Source organism: Pongo pygmaeus, chromosome 1 (assembly GCF_028885625.2).
Source record: "Pongo pygmaeus isolate AG05252 chromosome 1, NHGRI_mPonPyg2-v2.0_pri, whole genome shotgun sequence".
Lineage (NCBI taxonomy): Eukaryota > Metazoa > Chordata > Mammalia > Primates > Hominidae > Pongo > Pongo pygmaeus.
In genome coordinates, this window is record NC_072373.2 from 32,302,378 (window position 1) to 32,330,259 (window position 27,882).

At 39.8% G+C, this 27,882-nt stretch overlaps 1 protein-coding gene across 5 annotated transcripts in view; it reads left to right on the top strand.

Moving 5' to 3' along the window:
• Positions 1-708: 708 nt before the first annotated feature.
• Positions 709-27,882, top strand: part of ESRRG (estrogen related receptor gamma) — a 592,692-nt gene continuing 565,518 nt past the window's right edge. For 3 of the 5 annotated variants that reach the window (XM_063672170.1, XM_054442396.1, XM_054442407.1), the window contains exon 1: positions 709-1,039. The gene's annotated coding sequence lies outside the window, so the exon portion shown is untranslated. Of the gene's footprint in view, positions 1,040-12,183; positions 12,366-20,799; positions 20,832-27,882 lie in introns of those variants that run through there. The other 2 variants (XM_054442423.2, XM_054442432.2) reach the window with 2 other exon arrangements.

Sequence of the window (27,882 nt, forward strand, 5' to 3'; positions counted from 1 at the left end):
ACACCGGGAATGCAACTGAGAGATGCAAGTCAGCAAGTGCCAGCCGCGAACATGAGTGTCTGGCCCTGGGTGGATGCTCCTCGCTGTCTTGGTGCTGATTCTCTGCCTGGGCCCGGTGGGTAGAAGGGAAAATGGTTTTTCAGGATTGGGAGGTGGGTTGGGTAGCTTTGGGATCCCTAGCCGAAGGAATGGAAACCCCAGCATTCGGGCTGAGGGGGCTCTTGCTTCCCCTCCCCCCACGTTTTTCAAATTTATTTTGCCCAGGCGGGGATTGGCGACGGTCAAAAGGGAGCAGTTGGCACTGAATGTCACCCTGAAGGTAAAATGAAAGACAAAAGATGAACGCATGCTTGCTTTCCGTTTGCAGCGGCTGCGGCGGCGGCAGGAGCAGCAGGATTTAAAGGGGAAAAAAATCACACGCATATGCACACATATATACACACCCAGAGGCGTCAATTATGCAAACGCAATAATGCAATCAAATCATGACAGTGCCGGGAATTTTTTTAAGAAAAATATAGATATTTATTTTTAAAAAGAGAAACGCATGCAAACAGAATCGTGCACATACCACGTAACCACCCGAGGAGAACCTGGCAGCCTCTCTCTTCTTCTGCCAAGTTATCATTGAGAAAACAGACAGGCATCATGACGTCCTGGGTCACAGGGAGTGCGGACCGACGCTACCAAGAGAAAAGGGAGGCGCCTTGGCGCTCCAGCTAGCCGCGGGCGCCCCTCTGCCCCTCGCAGCCCGGCTCGGTGAGTGCACAGCCGCTCGGGACGCGGACCCCTGGTGCCAGGCCGGCCCCGCGCCCGCGGGGGCAGAGCGGGGGGCCGTGCCCTTGCCACCGGAGGGCCGGCCAGCACCCCCTCGCCTGCCGAGGTCGCGGGAGCCCAGTTAAAGGAGGCGTGTGTAAGATGTGCAATGTTCCTGCATGGGGGTTTTGTAGACTTTCATAGCCAAAGAAACCGGCTTCGGCTTCTTTAAAATCCCCGACGACTCACCTGATTAACCTGCTGCAGTTCTGACCCTGCCAAGGTAACTGGTCCAAATCCTTATCATCAACATCTGGAGACAGACATTTGCATCTGGGGCATTCTTTATTTGCAATCCTGGTTGAAATCTAGATTGCTACCCCCTTCCCCCCTTCACTTGCTTATAGTCTCTTGGCAAAAAAAAAAAAAGCAACCCCTCCCTGAATAACACAACCATAAGTACTGCCCACCTCTTGTAGACTTGCCTTACCATGACTGCAAAACTGTGAGCGTGTGTGTTGGAGACACAGATTAATTCTAATTGCAATTAGATTTGTTCTTTAAACACCCCTCCCATCCCCCTTCCTGGTTAGAGACTTCAGTGCTTGGTAAAGTGGCAAAGAGTGAGGGCAGAGTTAGGGCGCTGGGACGGGAGGGGTTAGGGTGAGGGGATATGGAGCAGGGGTCGTTGGGGAGAGGGTGGTGCCAGGAGTTGAGGACTGCTGTCATGGGCTGGAAAATCCTTCTGGTGATTGTTGCTGCTGTAGTCCTAGGTGTCTCCCTCCTGTCCTCTAGGCTGCTTTCCCTCCCTTCTCTCTCCCCAACCCTTTCACCTTCCCGAGGGAGTCGCTGAAGTTGCACGGAGGTCACCCGATCATCATTTAACTATTTTAAACCATCTACCTCCTTCTACTCCTCAAGTCTGTTAGAGCCTCTGCAGGATAAACCCCTGCACCCCTTGTTTGGTGATGGGAGAGTCTCAGAGACAGAAAGACACAGAGGGCAAAGCTCCCCTCCTCCCTTTCTTTTCCCTTCCGGCAACCTTTTCCAAGCTGCACCCTCTCCCCCTTTCAGAATCTTAATGAGCAATTCTGGAAGAGTCCGGAAGGGCCTGTAGAAACCCCCGCATGCCTCAGTGCTGTGGAATGATTATGTATGTGTTTATTTATTGTGCTTGCCTTGGTTATGTTGTGAATTGCCACATGGGTCTGCTTATGTTAGGGAAGCACGTTTGCTGTGTTTGTGTTGTAGTACCAGAACCAGTGGCCATGCAATAAGACACAGACACACACAGAAAGCAAATGATTTCACTAACATAAACCAGAGGGCAATGTTGAAAATAGCGCTCTCTCTCTCTCTCTCAAAAAAAAAAAAAAAAAAAAAAAAAAAAAAGACAGGAAAAAAAGAAATTCTCAGCATGTGGGTTAAGAGAAGCTGTTAGGTCCATATGACCTCCTACTACTTTCAAAACACTCCTGCTTAATACTTTAAGTCAAGATCAAGAGACCTGCGGATGTTGTGAAGTATGTTTCAGAGCAGCTGAATGACTTGGTCTAGTTTTGAAGAGAAACTCTCGTTTGTTTCTCACGCTGCCCAAAGACCAAATAGGGGAGTGTGTTTGGAAAATGCCCAAATTCAGAAGCAGCAGGCGAGAGAAAAAGAGTCGGAAATGTCTTAGAGAAAAAGACAGAAAAATGGGATTGAGGAGTGGTTTCAGGGTTCTCTCTCTTTTTTTTTTTTTCCTGTCCAGCAGATTTGATGTTGTCAAAGTGAGTTAACCAACCTGAGAAACAGTTCTGTCATTGTGGGAAAGAGAGGGAAATTTGAACATTTCTCAAATCCCGAGCTGAGGAATGCCTGACAGGAAGAAGAGACATGAAAACACTGATGGAGACGAAGTGACATTGATGGGGTTTCATCTCCTTCAAATAGAAAAAGAATCAAGTATATAAGGAAGCAGGCCTGGATGATCATTTAAGCGTACATTTGTCTGTTACGCATGGCTTTGTTATTCTTACTAAAGCAATTCTCATAACTCTTTAAACTCGCATTAAGTAGAATTAAACGTGTGTATATCGAGAATGGTATCATACAGCACATAAAACTGTCCATTGACTGGGGTGATGAATGTAGATAGAAGATCGTTCCTTTTCTTTAATAAATCAAAATAGCATCAAAGTCCTCGTGCATGGTATATACTGAAACCTGCTGGTCTTCTTTACCAGGAATTGCTTGGGGAGCCAGGGGCGTTTGTGATGGGTGTTGCTTTAACAAAATAGAGCAGATCAATCGATTAGGTGGTTTCCGTGTGTGCTGCTCAATTTATTCTGTACAATTTTTCCAGAAATTAAAAGGTTACCAAGAGAGTACCATGTTCCCATCTCTGACTGAGCACCACTTATTACCACAACAGTATTTCAATATTAAGTGATCTTCAAGATATTTCAGCTTTCATTTTGAGTTCTGAATGTGAATCAGCATGAGAATGGCAGTGCAGCAAGATAAGGTATAACTAACCCGGCAGACAGCTGAAGGGCTCCTAGGAAAGTGTTGCTGAGAGGAATATCTGGGGCTGTTCTCAGTAACCTTGTTTACAGGGACGTTTAAGTTGCAGCTAGAATTTTAGCAAAAGCCTGCCAGAGGTAATGGGCTTATGTTTGAAATGGATCCTAAGTGTCTCTTTTTTCTTCTGCACAGACATGCTATGCACCTTAGCTGAACACTCAAGACAAAACTTTTCTGATGCCCTATGACATTTTCTAATGCAGACAAATCCTTGGATGAGTGTGTCATAGGAAAGGGGGTTATTTATGAAGTTCTCCTTTTGTTTACAGATGTGTCAATACAAGTAGCTTTAGTCTTTTTTTTAAAAGAAATGTCTTGTGTGCTTGACTCTGTTAGATGCAAAACAAATATTATCCAAGGAGGTTAAAGTATGCCTTACAGATTGACCTATGAAATTGGTTTCAATTAGACATTGAAGGTGTCATTATCCTAGTAAAGGGGATTTGTGATATAATGTAGAAATTCTATATTTGTTTCAAAATTGTTGGAAAAATGTGGGAATAGAAAGATTTTGAGGGAAATGCCAAAAGCCACATTAATGAAGAAAAACACTGTTGAGATACTTTTGAATAATAGATAGGTTATGTAATGGTCAACCACAAGATAAAATTTTTACACAGTATTTTTATGGCTTTAAATTGGCTGCATTGTAAACTAAGCTTACTACTCTATTAAGTCGTTATACTTTTCAATTATTTAACATTTCTGGCCAAGCTGTCTTCTGTGGTCTTTGTGCACATCAGAAATGATGTGTACCGTAGTAGTTGTTTGTCGTTAGTGCGAGGACTTTGTGATGGAGCAAGCTTTAATTTAAACTTTTAGAGACAATATTATGAAGAATGCACAGAGGAAAAAAGAATGTTATGGATATAATTTGAGCCCTATGAAATGGGGATAGCTACAGCATTGAAATGTACCTAATACAGTTTGAGTTATTCTCACTAAGAAACCTTGACGGTATCTGCCTTCTAGGTACTGTGCTTTTGGAAATACTATATATACATTTAAATGCAGATCTTCTCTTTTCTCCAGGCAGCAGTTGGTGAATCTTTCAATTGAACCATGAGTATGATAAAACCAACTGAGAATTTTTCCATGAACAATAGAGTCTGTCGTTTTGAAGTAATGATGATCAAGTTTCATAATATTGTGATTTTTAAAAATTCATTTAAAATATCTTTATAAAGTCAAAATAATGTGCCGGGGCTTCTTGTGCAAAGGAAGAAGTTTTCTCTTGTCGCTTTGTTGTCAGTTTGTTAAAGCTGTGAAATCATACGGCTTTGCAATTCAGTTTTTAGGTTGGCACTGCCATCCCAGTAGAGTAAGTAGGCTTTAGGAATCAGAGCAAAGAATTATAAGTAAGTTCTACGTGTTCTAACCCTCTCATGCTAGTGGATGAGTTTGTGGTGCTGTAGGAGAGTTTAAAGATCTTTCTCAGCTGGGCACAGTGGCTCACTCATGCCTGTAATCCCAGCACTTTGGGAGGCTGAGGAGGGTGGATCACGAGGTCAGGAGATCGAGACCATCCTGGCCAACATGATGAAACCCCGTCTCTACTAAAAATACAAAAATTAGCTGGGCGTGGTGGTGCGCACCTGTAATCCCAGCTACTCAGGAGGCTGAGGCAGGAGAATGGCTTGAACCCGGGAGGTAGAGATAGCAGTCAGCCGAGACGGCGCCACTGCACTTCAGCCTGGGGACAGAGTGAGACTTTGTCTAAAAAAAAAAAAAAAAAAGAAAAGAAAAGAAAAAGAAAGAAAAAAATCTTTCTCCAGAACAATCTTCAGATAATATTGAACCTAATCTATAATACGATGTTTGTATTGGAATTAGTGGTGGTGCCAAAAGGGAGAGCCAGAGCCCCATGGGGCCTTCTTTTAAGAGATGATTGCAGAAAGTAACACAGCTTTTTGAAATAGAAGGCCAATACACACAGCCTTATGGTTCAGAGAACTAGAAAAATTCTTGCAAACCTTGAAGCAAAAATTCTTGGTAGTATGTTCCTGATAAAAATTTCTGTGAAATTATTGCAACTCTTTATGTCTATCACACAGAGAAGGAAGTTTTCTTTTTCTTGGAGGTTAGATACCATTCATTTACTCATCCTTGATTCACAACCCATTGTGAAAGGCCACTCTCTCCTTAGCTTGCCCCCTGCACTGTATTGGGGATAAATCTCATCTCCCATTCCTCTTGGACATGTATACCATGTACAGATGTTTATTAGTATATTTATAATATTATGCTTGATAATACCTATAGTTGTGAAGAATAATCATTTATAGTTTTAAATCAGGCCTTTATTTATATTTTTATTACGAAGGATACTTTGTTCATTTAAACAAGGTAATGATCATAGTTATCACACACACAAAAAAGGTTGAGTGTGTTTGGAATACCTGTGGTAAAATGCAAGATACTGGGGAGTCAAAGATATTTTATTTATTTATATGGCTGTTTCTTATGGTGTATCTGCTAAAATAAATAACCTGGACAATTAAAAGGATGTTAATGAATGAATTTGCTCATTTTACTTTCCCTATACAAACAAATTTTTTTTTTAACTTGGAAAATATGCATGCCTGACAGCGATTGTTTACTGGTTTGAAGATTTAAATTCAGGTTGCCAACATTATGTGAAGTACAGCAAAACTTTTGCATTCCTATTCTGATACTAATGGAATAGGATAAACCATGTTTCCAGATATCTACGTTACAGAGTGGCTCATTTAAATTTGGTCTCATTCTAAGATATATTAGATTAATAAGTCTGATTTTATGACCAGTGTAATTTATATTCACAAATACCTATTTTTATTGGCACACTTACAGGTTGTAAGCAAATTTCCATATATGTTAAATACTAACACCAAGAATAACTAACATTTGTATAGTGAGTTACAGTTTATAACCATACATTATCTACAAGCTGTTCTTTAGAAGAATATTTATTGCACTTTCTTCCTTAAGGAGGCAATCAGTTTTTACATTGTAGACATTATTTGAAAATAGATCCTTTTGTCAGAGTTCCCTCCCTTCCTTCCTTTTTCTTTCCGGTTTCTTTTTTTTTAAATCCATTCTTCCATTTTTCTTCTTTCCTCCCTTAATGAGGAAAAAAAGCTAATGACTTTTTTTTGGCGGAGCATGTATAATAGCTTATCATACATTTCTACGAAAGAAGTAGATGTAGCAAGCAATCCCACATGATTTTTGGAATATATCTTCTGCTCACCAGTGTTCTTGAGGAAAATGTAAGGTTGCAGAAATCATTTCATGCCCTGTATGTTTTCAAACATAAATCAGGAAAATTGTTAGCAAGTTATAGATTTTCTTAGAGACTGTAGCTATAGTACTATAGCAAGCACAGGCTATATATTTTTCCAAGTTATTATGTGTGGAGAGAAATCTGAAGTTGGCTATTTAGATAAACAGTTTAATTCAGTTATTAGAAATTCATTTTCTATTTAGTATGAACATTTATTTTCCTAAGGTTGCAGAATTGGGATATAATACCTGATGATGCTTTGGCCCAATCACCTTCAAAGTTAGAACTGTGCTCTTTGTAGCTAATGTGCATACTAGCAGATGTCAGTCCTCAGCTAAAGCTCACTCGAAATGGTGCTAAGCTGGGTTTGTAGTATAAGCTAGTTACCCACTTCATCAGAGGGCAGTAGTGAACCTTTGTTTCTTCATTTCTAAAATGAAGGAGTTTGACTCGATGGTCTCCAACTTACTTCACCCCTGCGATTCTGAGTTTAGTGCATGATTGATAATGAATCAATCAATTAATCATAAGCCTATTTATTTCCTTTCTATAAACTAACTATTTACTTAAGTATGGCCATATGCCATGACTAGAAATATTAGTATACAGAGTAGTAAATGAGCTCAGTATCTGTGGTTTGGAATGAAAGCCTCGTGAAATTTAGAGTCTGGTTTGCGTTAAAATTTTTTCATTGTAAATCAATTAGTAGATATTTAAAACACTTTTTTTTTTGGTCCTGCAGAAAACAATCTTAAATTCTGATTAGTTTTCTAGGCTAGACCATACAAGCCCATTGTTACTTATTGGAGTGAAATAGTATATTATCAGTGATGAACAAAATGTAAAGAACAGTTCTATTATGATACAAGCGATAAACAATACAAAGGCAGTAAAACAGAATGATAGTTTATCATTTATCTAGACTTGCGATGGTTGATGTTTAAAAGAATGCACATATAACAGGAAGTTTAAAAGAGACAGAAACGATTGCAGAGTATCTGAAAGGGATTCTTATAAACTTTCGGGACTTTTTGAAGCTGGTTGCAAAGTATATGGCTTTTGTTTCCCTGATATACTGAAATATTAGCAGTACTTCTAAGTTTGTCACTTGTGATAAGATGTGGCTTTTGACACCTAAATTCATTGAACAGGGGGAGTGAGGAAAAATGGAGATAGAAAAAAAAGCTATTCTCTGAAGTAGTTGGCCAAGTTGTGAGAGAAGGAAAAATGGAAGCAGTTGGATGAAGAAGAGGGTGAGGTGTGTGTGTGGAGGGTGGGGGTGAGGGATGGGGATAAGGGTGGGGAATAGCCTTGTCTGTATTTAACTGAGCTGTGAGATGTGAAGCCAAAAGGAAAAAGAGGCAAACTAGTGATCCCCTGAAGGGAAAGGACAGTGTGTTATGAGAAAAGGCTTTGGAATTAGAGCTCTCATTTCAAAATCTCTACTGGATCACTTATTGCCTGTATGATTTTGAGAAATTATTTAATTTTAATTCTTTGAACCTTTATAATTATAAAAATGTGAATACTAAAAGCATCTGCTTCTCAAGATGGATATGAGAGTTGAGTCAGACTCTTGGCTCTAAAAGTGCTTATAAATGGTAAGGTTACTTGGTTTCAGGTGGTGAAGAAAAGTCATTGGGTCCACCAGTTCTCTGTGCTGAACAGATCTGGCCATTCTGAGGTGAATTTGCTCAGCTCCAGAGTGGTCTTTGATTGGTACATTTCTTGTCTACTGTAGAACGAACATTGTGGTTGGTACTTGACGTATTACTTCAGGGAGGAAGCAGGAAGTAGTTGCTGGGCAACTGCTAGTTTGTCCCTGAAGTAGTTGCAGGGCAGCTGGGCAGCTGGACATCAAAGATGGTAGTAAGACTGATAATTCTCACGTATGCAGTGCCAGTGCTTGAGCATATTTACTTTCCCTTACAGATGGCCACAGCTTGTCTAAACAAACAAGTGACTGACTTTGGAAACAAAAACAATGTGTTCAGTAATTGTCTTCTTTATCTCAAATATCACCTGTCATTTGCAGTTTTGCCATGACGTTACTATTAATCTAAATTTCCTGGATTTTTGTTAAGGCTGAAGGAATCATTGGTAGTAAATACTTAGAAATAGTATTCTAAATTCTATTTTAAAAGATGCCCAGGGTATAAGATTAGAACTAATGCACATAGTAAGTGCTGGGTGCAGTGGCTTATACCTGTAATCCCAGCTACTTGGGAGGGTGAGGCTTGATGATTATTTGAGGCCTGGAGCTGGGATCTGCCTGGACAACATAGCAAGGCCCCATCTCTTAAAAATGCCAACAAACCAAACAAAAAGAACTAATGAATGTAATACATTAGTTGAAATCCAAGTTCTAGATATTATACATATGTCTTTTAAGAATATTTTTGGCCTGGCATGGTGGCTCACGCCTGTGATCCCAGCACTTTGGGAGGCCAAGGTGGGCGAATCACCTGAGGTCAGGAGTTCGAGACCAGCCTGACCAACGTGGAGAAACCTCATCTCTACTAAAAATACAAAATTAGCCGGGCATGGTGGTGCATGCCTGTAATCCCAGCTACTCGGGAGGCTGAGGCAGGAGAATCACTTGAACCCGGGAGTCGGAGGTTGCAGTGAGCTGAGACTGTGCCATTGCACTCCAGCCTGGGCAACAAGAGCAAAACTCTGTCTCAAAAAAAAAAAAAAAAAAGAAAAAGAATATTTTTATCTATAATTCACTGATAAATGTCTAATCAATTCTTCCATCAGAAATGGGTTACATTTTAATGCATAAAATGAAGCAGTAGATCAATAATTATTTAAGAAATTTGAGCTGTTTGTACAGATTATATATGTATAAAAAGCAAACTCTACCCAAGATTGCTGGATACTGTGCTGTGATTTATAAGATAATGATCAACAGAACTCTACACTTTGTGAACTGTTAAACCTAGAAACTGGGGCCGGGCGCGGTGGCTAACGCCTATAATCCCAACACTTTGGCAGCCCGAGGCAGGCAGATCACGAGGTCAGGAGATCGAGACCATTCTGGCTAACACGGTGAAACCCCGTCTCCACTAAAAATACAAAAAATTAACTGGGCATGGTGGTGGGCGCCTGTAGTCCCAGCTACTCGGGAGGCTGAGGCAGGAGAATGGCGTGGACCCGGGAGGCGAAGCTTGCAGTGAGCCAAGATCGCGCCACTGCACTCCATCCTGGGCAACAGAGTGAGACTCCCTCTCACAAAAAAACCAAAAAAACAAAAACAAAAACAAAACAAAAAGAAAACACTAGAAACTGGAGTGGACCCAGAAATCAAGAGATGTCTTTGGGTCAGGCTTGAATTAAAAAGTAAATATTTAATCACTTTTACCAAAATTCATCAGGGCTTCAGTGTACAGGATATATGCTAAACAAACGAAGAAAACAATCTTCAGGGAGTTTGATGATGAGTCAGTGTTAAGAACTTTGACATGTATGTAATGATTTGGAAGTAATGACATAGACAGCAAGAGCACTGGAAGGCCACATATAACTTCCAAACCATCATTTATTGAAGGGTTCCAGCTTTCTGTGAGGATGATTTTGGGTAGTAAAAGTGACCCTACTTGAGTTTTTTTCAATTTAGGAAGATTTATTCAGCAGGTAATATCTTTAACATCATGCTAGGCCTGTTTGAGAATATAAAGTAATTTTAAGATATAGTGCCTCTCTTTAAGGGACTTATGCTACCTGCAGGGAAGTGCATTATATGTATACGTGACACTGTGAAGATAACCAGTATAATATCTAATAATGCAAACTATGAATGCTATGTGGTCAATTCACATATATTTTATATATATATATATCTTAAAGAGAACTTGACAGAATCAGAAAGCTTGGATTGATGTTTAGGCTGCAATTTACCAGCTGTGTGACTCTCACTTTCAAGCCAAAGTTTTCCCATTTGTAAACTGGGTTTAGCCTCATCTATTTCATAGGACTGTTGGAAGGATCAAATGAAACAGAGCATTTAAATGGAGACTGCACAAATTATGGGAGGGAAGGAGGAAATATATAACACTTGTGGAACTGCACTTGAGGGTAGAGACCATGTCTTAATTGCCTTTGTGCCCCCAGTGTCTGGCACTGTGCCTGGCTCTGAGAGGAGGCTCAGTAAATGTTTGTAAATGCATGCGTGCCAGGCACTGTGGTAAGCCCTTGACATGTGTTATTCTTTAAAACTTCACAAAAAATTGTGTATGGTAGTTATAGTGTCTCCATTTCACAGGTGAGGAAACAGAAGTTCGGAGATTTTTAATCAACCTCCAACCTCATGTAGGTAGAAAGTGGTAGAGATAGGAAGTTAGAGCTACTTGGCACCAGAGCCCAGAGTCTATTCATTACATTATGTGGACTCTCAGATGTAAGGGAATTATCATTATTCCTAAACAACAGTGTGGCCAAAATGAAAACAAACACCTTGGGTAATTCACCAGTTGCCCAGGCAGCTCCTGGGCTGGCTTTCAGATAAGTAGGGGAACATTCTCCCAAGCTGCCTGACACATTTAACGTGGACTTTTGTTAAACTGTCAGTTCTGATTTCTGGCCTTTGAAGTAAAAAGCACAATAGTGAAAAATACCATATAATACACCATAATCTGGACTTATCATAGAAACAGAAGAGAAAGGAAGGGCAGTGAGGAACTCACAGTTAATGAAGTGGTTAACCAATGACTTGGATTAAGTTTGTTACTGCCACTAGCAGCCGCCCTTACCTTCTGTCTCTGTCTCTCTCTTTCTCTCTGTCTCTTACTCTGTCTTAACTTTCACTACTACAGTTGGTAAGGTCTAGAATTTTCACTGTCTTCTATGTTAAGGATGATAATAAAGAAGGTGATTCCACTGCTAAACAGTGGAATATTTCATGTTCTTCATTGCCTGTCTGTTCCTAACATGTCTATAGCTCATTACAATAGTTGGTTCTGTTGGAGTGAAGTTTTGCAGCCATCCCCAGTTTCTACTGAACGATACTAAAATGGCCCCTGACAACACAGTAATGTTAAAACTCCAGCCTCTGCATTGGGAGACAGAATGCAGAAGTTGATACCAGACTACCCGATCTTACATTATTTTATCCTCAGTTTATTTCTGAGGAAAAACAGAGGAACCTTACATACAAAGGTTTCTATAAGAAGCAGAGGGAAATGCATTTTAGAAAATCCTGATTCATTTTAAAGCTTCTGTTAAAATATAGTACACTGTAGGTCAGGACAGCAGAGACAGGAACTACGTATAAGTCCCGAGAATACCTTACACTGTTGTCAGAATCCAGCCAGTAACAGTGTGTGGTTTCCCAGGGACTGCGCTAACATACCTGAGATGAAACCTGGTGGGGAGATACTTTCCACATTCCTTTCTGACCTGTGGTGAGTCTGCTGGGGTGAATTGTGTGAAGTTGTCAAAGGTTGCTCTGCTCTCCAGCACTTGGCACCAGCTCCGCTGAAATGTGATGCCATTGGTTTTCAGTAAAGGTTCCTTTCTGCAGGGCTGCAAACACAGATCAGCTGCTACTGTGTATACACAACCAGGGAGCAAATCAACCAGCACATTTAAAGCAGCCTTTTTAACCCTGAGACTTTCCAAGATCTCCTCTTCACACAGGAAGTTTCCTTCTCTGTTGTCAGATTTAGCACTGTGCTCTTGTCATCAGATCCGAGCTAGGCTCCCTGCTGCACAGTAGAGAGGCTTCCTTAAGACATTTGTCCTTGAAACTGCACCAAACTCTTGGAAGAACCCAGAACGTGTAAGTATGTATGATTTAGGCAGCAATAGTACAGGGCAAAGCTGCAATCAACCATTATACAATATCCGATTAGCAGTGCAGGAGGGATTTTTCCGACGTTATGTTACATTCATTTTCAATTCGTTCTGAGGAAACAAATCAATTCTAGCTTCTGATACAGTGACTTTGCAGTAGATGGGGTTGTAATATGTTAGCTTTAACTATTTGCTGTTCTCATTTAGCATTTAGATGTGACTCGTGGGACAATTACTGTGGGCATTAAACTATACAACTTCTAAATTTTTATTACGAATTGTAATTGTTGGTCATGTCCATCTTGAGAAACAAGTTAGCTTTGGGGAATGTTTTTAAAGAATTAACCACATAAATTCATGGACAATAGAATGAATTTGTACTGTTCTTGCTCTCAAAACATATTAGTTTGCAGTTTTAATTTACTTGTAAAGAGCATTCCACTGAGGTTTTGTCTTAATTGAATCCTACCCAGTGCTGTCTGTTTGGTGTTTTACTGTCTTGTATATATCTGTTTAAGTTACTTTGCTATGATTGCAGTCTGGTTAAACCTGTATTTAGCCACTACTTAGATTCTAAGAACATTCAGGTCAGTAAATGCTCACAGAATTTTGGAAAGTGGTGGATTTGTTTTCAAGGGTGGTTGTATTACCCTTGAAAGCTTTTTAGATGCACAACGTGAATGGCTGTCAGATGGAGACCACAGACTGAACACTCTGAGGCTCTAAGTCAAATCTCGGCTTGTCCACTTTCATAACTCCAATTAATTCCAACCAATAAAAGCCCGTGCCCCCTTTCTATCCATTTTTAATATGCAACAATACTTATGTTTATAAGATTAATTTCTCTCAGATTAGTCTGATTGATAGCTGGATTGTGGTTTCTGAAGAGCTTGCTCCCTGAAACCCACAGCAGAGCTGCATTCCATTTAACTAGTGAATGTAAAAACGGGTAACCATGGATTCAGCCACCACTAACTGCCAGTGCAATGACTTGTTGTAAACAATACAAATGAGCCAGGAGAGCAGAGGCAACCAGACATGAAATGATTTTAATAGAAATTACGGTAAAAGGTCATGTGATTTGGTATCAGCTTCTGTTCAGTTTTAAAGGGAAAGTCTTTCTTTTCTCCCCCTTCTTCCCCCCTTACCTATTTCCAACCAGCCCAAGTAGGTATCTCCACAAACTTGGCAGGTCCCACTCTGTGCTTCCATGGAGAAGGGCGGCCAAAGTGATTCTGGGCAAAGTGTGGTGACTTGTGGATTTTCACTGGTAAGTACCTTTATTTTAGAAACAAAAAGGAAGTCTGTATTTCAGGGCTTCCTTTATGGAATGTCAAGCTAATTGCGTACTAGAAGTTCTCAAGTCTTGACATAAGAGGAATAGGTCATTTCGTTCCTTAGCTTTTAAATGGTACAGCTGTCTTTTCTCTCTCTCTCCCTGTCTCCAGATTAATTCGTAAACTCGGTCTTTCTGAAAACTGTTATTTGCTTTGGAAACAACTTCTCCAATATGGTAATAAGCACATGCAGATACTGTGAGAAGTGCTGTGTCCTAACCTCAGAGTTTTCATCCACCCAGATATTTTCTGAGTTCTACGAGGACCAGATATCACAATAATATTTGCATTTCTCTGGTAGAGATGGTTTCAGTATGGGAAAATGATTGTATTCATAAATTTGCCTTCAACCAAGAAAAATGAGCAAATTGTACCTGTGTTAAGTGCTAACCTCGTGGTTTGTTTGGTGTGCTGTTATCTGCTATGCTTATTTTAAAAACTAAATGAAGAATGTCTAGTAGCCAAATCTGGGTGGAAAGAGGACACTTAGAAGCATAGCCGTGTCTTTATCCAGATTTGGAGTTGGATCTAGTCAGTACACAGCATGAATGCAGGAATGAAGATGCTCAGAGTCACATCTCAAGCAACCACAGGCACTTTAAGCAAAGGACTCTGTCTAGGTGTGCTGAGCTTCAAGGTGAAACAGACCTGAACTGGTTTCTTGAGCCATACCTCCTTCCACATACAGATGGTATAAATAATTGCATCATCCTGGAACAAAAGATAATGTCTCTTTTAACTCCTTTTAACATATAGATTCTTCTGAATAGATGCATCATTGTACATATACAGGTGTCATACTGAATGATAGAATTTCAGGTGTGTATTTTTCTATTAATACCTCTACTGTAATAGAACCAATCAGCACATGAAAAAGCATGAGGGTTATAATTTAGAAGCTCAATAAAATGTAAAACATCAACCCCCTCTACATACACTCCAGATTTTATCTGGCAAACTCTTTGTTTAGAACTGTAAGTGCTAAGTGTTAACATGGTGCTTATATTTAAGCTTTTTTTAAAATCAATCTTTTTAAGATGTTGGAGAGCCTTACTGCATGCTTAGACTGAAAAATGTTTCAGAATATCATGGTTAATACTGTGATCTCATGGTGTGTTTTCTATTCTAATACCAGCTATGTTTATCAAAAAGATATAAAAGAATAGACTCTAGTAATTAATGTTGGGTGGGAAAGGAGCAATTTGAAGCAAGTGTGGGAACACCAAATATAAGTGGAGTTTGGGGTAAAATATAATAAAAATATGCTGTTTTTACTTTTCGTCATCTTGATTCTCCAAGCTGAAAGATAGGACTAAAAGTGTTAGGTACAGGGTGATTATGAAGCAAAATATTCAGAGTCAGACATGGGTTGGGGTTTTGCTCTGGACCTAACCATGTTTAAGATTTTTTGGTAAAGTGACTTCACCTACCTGACCTTCCACATTCTCATCTGTAGAGTGAGGGTAATAATGTATACCAGTGTTGGCTGAAAGAGTTACATGAGATAACATATGGAAAGTATTCAGCAGCGTGTCTGGCAGAGCAAGTGTCCAGTAAACTGTTGCTAGTTTCATTATTATCTTGACCCTCGAGCAACATGGGTTTGAACTGTGCAAGTCCACTTGTGGGTAGATTTTTTTACAACCTAACACCGATCAAAACTACAGTGTTTGTGGGATGTGAAACCCATGTCCAGAGGGCTGACTTTTCGTGTATGTGGGTTCAGCAGGGCTGATTGCAGGACTTGAGTATGTTTAGGCTTTGGTATATGCAGGAGTCCCAGAACCAATCCCCAAGGATACTGAGGGATGACTGTATTTTTGATTGAGGAAAAATATCATCAAGTAGAATCCTGCTCTGTGTGCTTCACAGAGAAGGACACTATTCACACCATTGTTTGGTCCTGTCATAGTGACAACTGTACATCACAGTAGCTTTCATCACCTGGGAGATGGTGATTCATTTTGTAGCATAGTATAGTGTTTTACTTTTAAAAAGTATGTTTTTTGAGATAGGGTCTTTCTCTGTTGCTCAGGCTGGAGTGCAGTGGCATGATCATAGCTTATTGCAGCCTTGAACTCCTGGGCTCAATTTTTTAAACGTTTTGTAGACATGGCGTCTTGCTTTGTTGCCCAGGCTGTTCTCGAGTTCCTAGGCTCAAGCTGTCCTCCCACCTTGGCCTCCTGAAGTGCTAGGATTACAGGCACGAGCCACTGCACCTGTCCTATATAACGTTGTTATTAAAAACCAAAAGTAATATTTATATTCATTATTTTTTAAATTTTCATGCAAATTACTTAGAAACACTAGTTGAGTTTTGTTTTTTTTTGTGTGTGGGGGGGTGGATTTCTGATACTATGGGTATTGAGGCTAAATGCACATTTTATGTATGATTCTATTGGTAGGGTTAAGGCAGAGGGACATTTAAAGGGATTCATGGCTGGGCGCGGTGGTTCACGCCTGTAATCCCAGCACTCTGGGAGGCCGAAGTGGGTGGATCACCTGATGTCAGGAGTTCGAGACTGGCCCGGCCAATATGGTGAAACCCTGTCTCTACTAAAAATACAAAAAATTAGCCAGGCATGGTGGTGGGCACCTGTAATCTCAGCTATTGGGGAGGCTGAGATAGGAGGATCGCTTGAACCTGGGAGGTGGAGGTTGCAGTGAGCCGAGATTGCGCCATTGCACTCCAGCCTGGGTGACTGTGAGACTCTGTCTCAAAAAAAAAAAAAAAAAAAAAAGGCGTTCATAATTACACTAATCCTAAAAGCTTAAAAGTAGGGGTTCACAAAGATAATCATATATACTAAAAAGCAGTAATAATGAACAGACTAGTAAGTATGGAGTGTATATGCTACCAAAGATATATTTCTTGGGAGTATTGTCTGCATGTTCACTGTGTCTTTTGACCTTCTTGAAATCTAAGGGTTTCATTCTTTCATTCTTCTCTCCTGTCCCTCCCTTCTTCTCTTCCCTCCCCTTTTTTCCTTCCCTCTTTTCTTTACTTCTCTTTCTCTTTTCCTCCTTTCTTCCTTGTTTTCTCCCTCCTTTTCTTTCTTCCTTCTTTCCTTCCTCCCTTCCAGCTCTTATATATTGTCCCAGCTACATAACATTTCATTTTTACTTGTGAATCAGAAGGTTCAGGGAATGAAAAAAGAGGGACAGGAGACCCACAGTCTTTTGATGCCAGCCCTGGTTTTATAAACGGAAACTTTAAGAGGAGTCAGAAAAATCCGTTTTTCTTTCTCCTGCTATTGAACAGGAGAGCCACATTTGAAGTGACCTGCAGACCCCAGGGAAGCCTTGCTCAGTAACTATTTGTTGATTCATTGATTAAACAGCATGGAGAGAAGGGGCATCAAGCACGGAGATCCCCTTAGTAGTGAAAGCTTTGAAACCCCAAGCTGCAATGTGCAGTAGGATGGCTTCTCTGTGACCTTCCAACAACTAATCTCCTTTAAGAACTGAATCAAAGCAGTTAAGAGATTCTGTCAGATGGATTTTGCCTACAGTTGGGTTTTTGGCAGTTGCATGTAGAAGGCAATACATTCTTCATGAGGACATGTTTTTTGTTTTTTTGTTTTTTTGGTTTTTTTTTGTCCAGAAAGGAATGAAGACAAGGTGCCAGCAGAGATCTCTAGAGAGAGACTCTTATTTAGCCATGGTACTATTCGGGCAGAGACAGCTGCAAGGTGGATGACTTTCTCACACTTCCCAGCCAACCTTCTTTTTAACCACCCTTGTCTGATGCTCCAGTCAACAAGCACATCAGTGCAGTGGGCTTCTCTCTACAATCTTCTTTCCCAAGGGCAGAGAACATGCCCTCGGGAGATATCATATGACTGGATATCATATGAATGACAATGACAATGGGTACTTGTTATGTTTTTCTAGGGAAATCATAGCATGTAGTAGGTTAGAGATGAAATTCCTCATTTTAATAGATAAATAAGTTGCCCACACAACACGTGAGCTGCAAAACCAGGGCTATGGCTTGCGATTTCAGATTCCCAATCTAGAACTTTGTTGAGAGCTTCTGCTTTCTAATAAATAGATAACAGAAGAGACAGCTTGTGTCATAGGAGAAAAAACACACACACCCCCAGTTTAGAAAATAGTAAAACTATCTTAAGGGACTGCTCAAAAGAATCATTATAGGTCTGGTTCAAATCCTGAAGCTATAATTTCAAAATTCTGCAATCCTTGGGAAAGATGCTTAGCCATTCTGAGCAGTGGTTCCCTTTGTTGTAAAGCTGGGGTTAAAATAACTATAATGTCTATATTTTAGGCCTATTTTGAGGATTAAATAAGATTATATATTTAAAATGCCTATTCCAGTGATTAACACAAAATAAATACCAGTAATATTATTGTACTCTTCTTTCCCTCTTCAGGTCAGTGGTATATAGTAGAATTATGAGAAAAGTCTTATAAGTATGCCTCTGGAATAGTGTAGCTCAGTGGTTTTCAACATTTTCTTCTGCTGTAACACATACAGAAAACATATGTGAAGAATCACCACATCCCTGGCATAGAGTGATCAATATATAATAATACGATGGTGGTGATGATAACTGTGGTGGTGATGACAGAGATGCTGATGCTGATGGGTGACATGCACATACCACAGATGACCACTGGACTCTGAGTAATTCCAGAGCTTTAGCTTGGATTGCGCTGCTTTCTTTTCTACACTAAAGAGGAAATAAGAATGTTACTGAACATCGATAATTACATTATAAGTGCAACTGCACCCGTTTAAATTAAAAAGAAAATAATCAGCAGACTCCAGTACTTTATTACCGGTAACAAATTACTGGCAACATACCAGTTGGTTTAGAAGATGCCATCTTTCCTGGAGGAAGATGATTTTGGAACATGCTCTACATCATAGCTCTAGAACTAGACCCCAGGGGTTTGAATTCTGGCTCATCTATCTGCGATGACCTAGGGAAGTAACTGAACTACCCTTCATCTCTCTTTCCTCATCTGAAATTGGAATAATAGTTATACCCACTTCATCAGATTGTTGTGAGGATGAAATGAATGAACACATGTAGATTACCAAGAAAATGTCTGGCATACAGTAAGCGTTCAGTGAGTATTAGTCATTATTGGAGGTTTTTGTCTCCAAGCTATTTGATGGGGCAGCATCCTATTTTGAAATTCTCCCTACAAATTGCCAATATTGAAGTTAGTCAAGGTGCCATTAATACATAAAACTGATTTTTAGTTTTAACATAATAGTATCTGCTCCTTACTGTTCACTTACCATTTATCCAGGCATTAGGCTATGTGTTTTACCGGTATCTTAATTGATATAATTCTCTCATTACTCTTATCAGATAGATATTGTTACCCCTATCTTATACATGAGAAAATTGAGCCCCCAAAATGAAACTTGCCCAAGTTCACACAGACCAAGTGACGGAGCCAAGCCTCAAATTCATAAACTTCCTTACATATATACATATTGCTTCATTAAGTCAGAGAAAATTTGCAGGGCTTGTGGGAAAGGTGTTTTTGTTTGTTTGTTTGTTTGTTTTTTGTTTTTTTGCAATGAAGGAGAGACCCAGTACATAACTGCATTTATTCTAGGGTATTCAAAAGTCTCATAGCAGAAACATGGAAGGCAATCACAATAAAAAGCAATTTAATTTTGCTATTTAATAATCCCAGAAATATCACAGGACTCAAATTTAATTCTGTCTTATGGAGAAGAAATGGCAGTGGTGGACAAGAATAATGGGACAATGAGGAGAAGAAGGAGGAGGAGGAAGAAGAGAAAGTGGAGAGAAGGAAAAAAAGAGAAAGGCAGAAGTAGGTGGCTCTCATTTAACAGGTCACCAGTTCTGGAAGTAGACTGTCTGGGATCATCATCTCCATTTCAGACATTATTTTGTCCAAGGTAACACAACTAGAAATAGTGGAATTGAAATTTACATTATGGTATTTTACCTTCGAATCAAGTGAACTCTTCTACTCTATTTTGCTATCTTTTGAGACAGAGATTCATGTAAAAATATAGACACAGAAAGAGGCATGGAGAGAAAGAAGTGTAGGTACGTTTATGTGAGGACAAACAATATTAGAAGCATTATTTTGCTTTTCCAGATTTTAACATTGGTTGGGAGTGGTGGCTTATGCCTGTCATCCCAGCACTTTGGGAGGCCAAAGTGGGGTGGATAACCTGAGGTCAGGGGTTCGAGACCAGCCTGGCCAATGTGGTGAAACCTTGTCTCTACTGAAAACACAAAAATTAGCCGGACCTGGTAGCACATGCCTATAATCCCAGCTACTCGGGAGGCTGAGGCAGGAGAATTGCTTGAACTTGGGAAGCATAGGTTGCAGTGAGCCAAGATCACACCACTGCACTCCAGCCTGGGCGATAGAGTGAGACTCCATCTCAAAAAAAATAAATAAATAAAATAACTTTGGAGATTTTCTAAAGTCCCATTGTACTTTTGCAAATATAGACATAAATTAGATTAATCTATATTTGAATACTCGGTGTTTAATACTATTTGATGATTTTTATTTTAAAATAGCTTTTACTTCTCTTAATTTTTAAAAATATTGTGAGCTAAATAAGTCACATTCTTCCCAATTTTACAGATGAAGAAACTGAGTTATGTAGTTTCCCTAAGATCACAGCAACTTACAGCCAAAATGAAAGTCATTCTCTGCATTTTACCACCACTTTCTGGACCCTTGCCCCAGAAAGATTTTTCTCTCTACTTTGGTGATCTCTTCCAATTAGAATCAACTTATAGGAACTTGGGGACATGTGGATGGAGGAGAGTCACATCTTTGTATATAATGAGGGTCTTCCTGGGAAATGGAAATAGGTGACCATTTTTTGCAGGTTTTGCTATTGCCTTTGAGTCTGGGACACCATCATCTGGTCTTTAAGGAATGACGTGAGGGCTGTGATTTACAACATTATTTTTTTTCTTAGAATCCAGGCTGGGGCGTGGAGGGAATCCTTTGCCTTCTTGTGCTGTAGCTTCCTGGAGTCCACCAGACACTATGGTGTCTTCCCTAGAGAGTTGCCTGCTGCTTCTGTGATGTGGCCGATGGCACTCTGTAGAGCAGATGGAATTCCCTTCTGAGAGGTACTTCCTGCTCTGCATGTTTGTTTTGAAGATGTGGGTTTTGGTAAGCATAGGGGACCAGGAAAAGAGGAGAGGCCCTAGACTGTTGTATGAGAAATGAGATGCAATATAAGTCAGAGTGGAAAGAGGAAGATGAAAAATCCTTGTATTTCCAAGGTTAAAGTCAAGGTTAGGCAACCTTCTTAAGTCAGTTTAATTATTGTATTAGTCAGGGTTCTCTAGAGGGACAGAACTAATAAGAGCTATGTATATATATGTATATACATATTTCTATATCTATATCTATCTATCTATATACATACCCATTATATATATATATATAAAGGGGAGTTTATTAAGTATTAACTCACATGATCACAAGGTCTTCAATAGGCTATCTGCAAGCTGAGGAGCAAGGAAAGCCAGTTCAATCCCAAAATTGAAGAACTTGGAGTCTGATATTTGAGGGCAGGAAGCATCCACCATGGGAGAAAGATGTAGACTGGGAGGCTAGCCCAGTCTAGTCTTTTCACGTTTTTCTGCCTGCTTTATAGTCTAGCTGCGCTGACAGCTGATTAGATGGTGCCCACACAGATTAAGGATGGGTCAGCCTTTCCCAGTCCACCGACTCAAATGTTAATCTCCTTTGGCAACACCCTCATAGACACACCCAGGATAAATACTTCGCATCCTTGAATCCAATCAAGTTGACACTCAGTATTAACCATCACAGGTATAATCCCTGAGGTTAGACCACTAGTCAAAGGCCCTAAGGTACTTCTTGGAAAAATACTGGGAACTGCCCAATTATTCTTTTTAAATGCTGGACATGGAGGGGAAGGATTAAAGTTAGGGATTGGAGTATTTTTATGCTAGAAGGGAGAAGAATGATTGGAAGGGGGAAAAAGTGATCGCTTTTTACCTTTTTCTTTAGAAGGTCATATGACCGGCTCTGAAGAAAACTGCTTGAGAATAATTGTGCTTGTTGATTAGATAATTGTTTTCTTATCGTTTCCACTGAAATAACATGCAAAATGACTCCCTTCTACTGTTTTTCTCAATGTATTTCTTCTAATAATACATGATATTTTTGTAGTGAAAGTTTATGAAGTCACAACTTACCTGTCTTTTATAGCTGAGTGAATTTAGCAAGATTATGTGGCTTGTTCAGAGTGATACGGCTTGTTAAAAAAAATAGCAGAAGACTAGAAGTGGGTTTTCTGACATCTAGATCCAGGTTGATTTCACCTCTTAGAGATTCCAGTCTTGGAAGGGGGTTGGTGCAGGAGAGGACTGGAGATTAAGTGTGAAGAAAGTTAGGAAGGGGATTAAACACCCCTGGAGATGTTAAAAAAAAAAAAAAAAAAAGACTCCTAAGATCATATTGTGTATTGAGTGTGGTATCCATGGCTACCAGATGGTGCAACGATTCTGACTTGGTCCTCAATTGAAGAATTAAAGAAAGGAGACAGGGAAGGACACAGTGGCTCCTGAAGGCTCACATAGGATGCAGATCACTTATTTTTCCTCCTGGGTCCTCAGGCTTTCCTGTCATTGTGAGATCACATGGTAGCATGGAAATCATAATCTCTGCTCCTCAGAAGATGGAATTGAGGTAGCTCTATGCAAAGAGAAATGACCTTGTACTTGCAAACTTAGGTCCTGTGTTTGTCTGCAGTCCTACCCACTTTACCATGTAATAAGAGAGTAATCCCTGTCAGTAACATCATCTTAGAAAGAGAAGGAACAACCAAATGAGATGGTGCAACATTCTTTCATCAAAGCGACTAATACCCTTAGGGGAATTGGCTTGATACTTTGCCAAAATGTGGGTGTCAGTGTTGTGGGTTTTTTTTTTCACCTTTGAAATGAGACTTTATTAGTCATGTGGCTATCAGAAGGTGAAAAAATGAATGTGTGTCTTCTCTCACATGAACTCTATTCATATCAGTTAAGTAAGATCTTAATACAGCTCTGTGTATTAGGTTGGATTTCTTGGTCTGGGTTAATTCTAAGACTATGACAGAGAAATTACGTCTTATGATAATGGCTCTGAAATCTTCAAGTTGATATGGCATTAGCCAGCATTTGACCATAGATTCCAGGTAGATAGTTTATTCAAGCTATTACTAATGCCTCAAACATACTGTATGTTACTGGCAGACTGAACAAACTGGTGTCATATAGATGTCAACTCTTTGTCCTCAAAGCATCATTAACTGGCAGCAACTAATATTTCAACATTACTTTTAGAGTGTCAAGCTATTAGTTATCATATGTGCAACAGCTATGTTCAGTTGAAGGATACATGCTTATAAGCAAAATGGTCTTTGGTTTACCTTAGTGTTGTTTGTACATTCGAGTTGACTCTGTATTTCCCTCCATTGGATTATTTAATAATCAATTTAATTTCAGGAAAGTTTCACTTTAGTACTCCTAGAAATTAGAGGAAAATATTGCCTACATTCATTTGCTATGTTGCACAGACACAGTACACAGTAAAGGTAAAAGATAAAGGATCAATTCTTATGGATCTCATAGTTCCAAGCTTTTAAGGCTGTATTATAGAAACTTTGTAATTATTGTGGGTAATCTTGCAGAAAATTAAATGTTGAGTTTGCATATGTGAACAAGTTTAGACTATTTTGCTCACCATAACTTGTTAGTGCCAAGCATCTCACTGTTCCTGTTAGGCAATGGGTTTCAGTTTACTTCTAGTAAAATGCTATTTGTGGTGTAAGTAAAATCATTGGTAAGAGCATACCATCTCACATTTGAGGCACATTTTAGAGAACTTATGTCTGTAGTTCATTCGTCTATTTCAAAATGGCTCAGACTAGTGGTTCTCAGTTAGGGGCAATTTTGTCCCCCAAAGGACATTTTGGCAATGTCTGGAGAGATTTGGGGTTATTAAGACTGGAAGAGGGTGCCACTGGCATCTAGTGAATAGAGCCCAGGGATGCTGCTAAACATCATGCAGTCCACAGGGCATCCCCCCACACAACAAGGAGTTGTCTGGCCCCAAATGTCAACAGTGCCTAGGCTGAGAAGCCCTGCTCTAGACACTTACAAAGTTTAAAAGGTAACAGAGAAAGTAGGTAGCTTAAATATTTTCATCCTTTTTAAATGGCTGCTTTCATGATTAGAATTCTCCCCATGGGAGGCCAGGCTCAGTGGCTGACGCCTGTAATCCCAGCACTCTGGGAGGCCGAGGCGGGTGGATCACGAGGTCAGGAGATAGAGACCATCCTGGCTAACACAGTGAAATCCTGTCTCTACTAAAAATACAAAAAATTAGTGGGCATCTGTAGTCCCAGCTACTCGGGAGGCTGAGGCAGGAGAATGGCATGAACCCGGGAGGCGGAACTTGAAGTGAGCCAAGATCGCGCCGCTGCACTCCAGCCTGGGCGACAGAGTGAGACTCTGTCTCAAAAAAAAAAAAAAAAAAAAAGAAAAAGGAATTCTCCCCATGGGTTATAGAATACAGATGAAAACTACAAATAAGCCACATATTTGCTTTAAAAATATTTGGCATGTAATATGTGTGTTGTGGCTAATTGAGCCACATTTAACAACACCAGCACAACAGTATCAATAGCTACGACTTATAGAGAGCTTACTAAATGTACGAGACACTGTTCAGAGTGACTGTCCACATGATAATTCAGCTATTCCTCAAAGCAACGCCACTGGGGTGGGACAATGACTGTGCCCTTCAGTCTTGGGGTATGTAGGAACATGGTGAGCTCCTGATAGAAAATGTAAGGAACAGGGCAATGACAACACAATATTTGGAAGTGGGAAGGCTTTATTTTTCTGAATGCCCCTGGTCGCTCAAGCTTTTATTCTATGGTGTTATTATTGCAAAAGTGCTTCTCTGGGAAACGAGGACTGCCATCATAAAGTAGGTTTATATTTGCTTCTAGAGGGAGAAGAAGAAAATGATTGTGTAACTCTCTCTTTGCCAGTTCTGCAGCTGATCCCATGCATGTCTGTCTTTTCCTCCCCAAAAGCCATATGGGACTGAACTGGTCTTCAGGTTCTGTGTAAATGGCAGACAGTATCCAGTGTGGCTCAGTCTTGTAAATATGAAGTGGTCACTCCCACCTGTGGCTGTCACCTTTTAGTTGATTGTTCTCTAAGCCTCCTTCCCAGTGTTTTCAGAAGGGAGATGAGGCTCTCCTTTCAGATTTCATCATCAGGGTGGGTCAGATCCACTGAAACCTCATGTTTGAAAGAGAAATAGGTAAAATTTCCCTAAGCAAGCCTCATGGGAGATTCTCCAAGAACACCTTTAACAACAGAATTTCCCCTAGAAATGCCACATCGAAAGTCGTATTCCCAGTGGAGATTTCTATAGGAATTGGGAAGTTAACTAGATTTGCTGTTTTCACACCTGTTGAGGGTTTTGAGTCTAGGGAATTAAGTTTGTCATAGCTAGACATTTTACCTTTGCCAAACCAGTCTATTGTATGATACCTAAGTTGCCATCAAAAACTGGAAAGGAAAACATCACAAATCACTAGAAATGTATCAGCATTCTGGGCAGCAGAATTTATGGGGCATTAATGGATATCCTAGGCTATTTATCTTTCTAGTAGCAGTTGAAACACCTCTGCCTTTTTCTTAATATAACAGGGCTTCTCGTCAAGGAGCTATAGAGTCCCCAAGCCTGGTACTTGAGTCAGAAAAATGTGGCATTCTCACATTTGTTTTGGGGCATTATAGGAGGGACTATAATTTCTTTTTCTTCTTCTTTTTGTCCCTACTTCTTCCTCATTAAAAGCCCAGAGTAAAACACAGTCAGGATATATTGAAGTTTAGGGAGTTTATTCAGGGTCTAGCATAACCAGGGTAGAGTAGAGAGTGGAATAGAAAGAGACCCATTTCACATGTCCTCTATCCTCTTCTGATTCAGAGGACAACCATATTTCATTTACTCATAGCGGGCTTCTCTGTGCCTAAAGGCTGATATCTACGTGAAATTTATTAGTGCAAGTTGTAATACACTTGGTAAGGAATGCCTGTATTTTTGGACAACTTCTGATATTTTGTACCTGTTAGCTGCAGCCTTTTCTCAATCTCCTGGCCTCATTCCCTCTTGTCTTCTGTGGAGGGAAGGCCTGAAAAGCAGGTGAATTAAACACATATCAGGAAGGACTGCAGCTTCTTTGAGACTTCTCTCCATGGTGCTCTGTGGGTCCATTTGGTAGGGGCACATCTGGGTTGTGCACATGGCTTTGCCACTTATTAGCATGTGACCGTGGATCAAGTTAGTTAACATTGCTCAGCCTCAGTTTCTGTGGCTATAAAATGAATCAAATTATATATATGTGTGTGTATATTTTTCAACATTTACTCTTCATAACATACATATATGTACTTATATATATGCACATATATACATATCATTTAATCTTCACAACATACATATATACATACATGTATGTATATATACACATAACACATATGTATGTAATGTACATGCAACATATATACACATACAATATATACATATATACATCTATACAACGTGTATATATACATGCAACATATATATGTATGTTGTGAAGATTAAATAATGAAGAATACACACATATACTAAACCCTTGTGCTTTGTGTATTTTACAAATATATATATAGGGTGTGTATATATCTATTTATTGTGTATATTTACACACATATTTATTGTGTGTGTTTATATGGTGAAGATTAAATGACATAAAATATATAAAGCACCACAGGGTTTAGTAGTTTCTGGATAATAGGTGCATACTACTGGAGTCCTGAGAAACTTGCTTCAGTCCTTACCTTTCTAAGAAGTGTAGTCTGAGAAGCACAAATTTTGAATCACCGTTATACTCATTAAAACACAGATTTTATGTCTCTACCCCAACACTTTGAGTAAGACTCTCTAGAGGATGGCGTCCAGTAACTGGTATACTTAGAAACACCTCTTATGATTCTGATGTATTCCAGAGTTTGATGATGTCTGCGTCAGCTGGTCCCTCTTCCCACCCTGTGGTGCTCTTTCTCTTCTGCCTCAGGATAGCTTAATCTAGAGAGTTTTAGCTTCTCTAGTTGGAGGTTCTTCTTACCCAGGTGGAGTCTGTCTTTGAGCCTGTTAACTCACTATCCCAGTTTATAAGCAGCCCTTTTTATGGTAGGCCCCACGTGGTTGGGTAACCTAACTGATGTGATAATGAGGACGGACTAAAGGTCACGAGATTGTTAACATGTGTGAGGAGATTGTAGGCTTAGCCTATCAGGTGAGGGAAAGGTTAGCGTACCAACTGTCTCCACACTTCAAAGCATGTAGCTAGTTTGCTGCACTAACTTAATTATCTGTGCTATTGATATCTTTGAAGAACATATCTATACCCTGGATACAGTTACTTCACAGTAGGAGATAGCAGGAGGTGGCTTGTTCGGTTGCCAACTTCCTAAAATGCTTTTTAGAGTCAGCTGGGTTGCTTAGTCCTCTCTTGCTCTTGGATTAAATATAAAAATAACTATGTAAAGCATATCAGCCCTCTTTTCCCTGTCTGCTGAAACTGCAATCTCCTATGCTTTTTCTAGAACCCATTAAATAGGGAGGAGGAGGAGGAGGGGAAGGGTAACAATATATAAAACCCCAAAGTCCCAGATCAGATATTCTCCTAGAATGGATCCTGCTGTTAGAACTCAAGGGAGATAGAAAACAGCTGGTCACATAGGTACATACTAGAGTTCCTTCTTGATTAAGAGCTGATGAAGTAGCGTGCACCTTATCCTTGTTTTCATGATTCTTCCTGCTCTCTGTAGCCATATTAGTTTTATTGCCGTCTTCACCAGAATCCTGGAAGGGAAAGAAATACAACCCAAACCAGGTGATGTTTTCATTTCCAAGCTGTAAAAGTGTTAGATGTTAAGAAACATTTGAAACTGTAGACTGAAGGGAGGTATTCGTTTGTACCTAGTTTTCACTGATCTAAACTGGCCCTGTCTTGTTACCACAAAACCAGTAGTGCTGGTTGCAGAGGCTTTCCAAAGAGAAGACCTCAAGCTCTGACACTCCTCTTTGGTTTTAGCT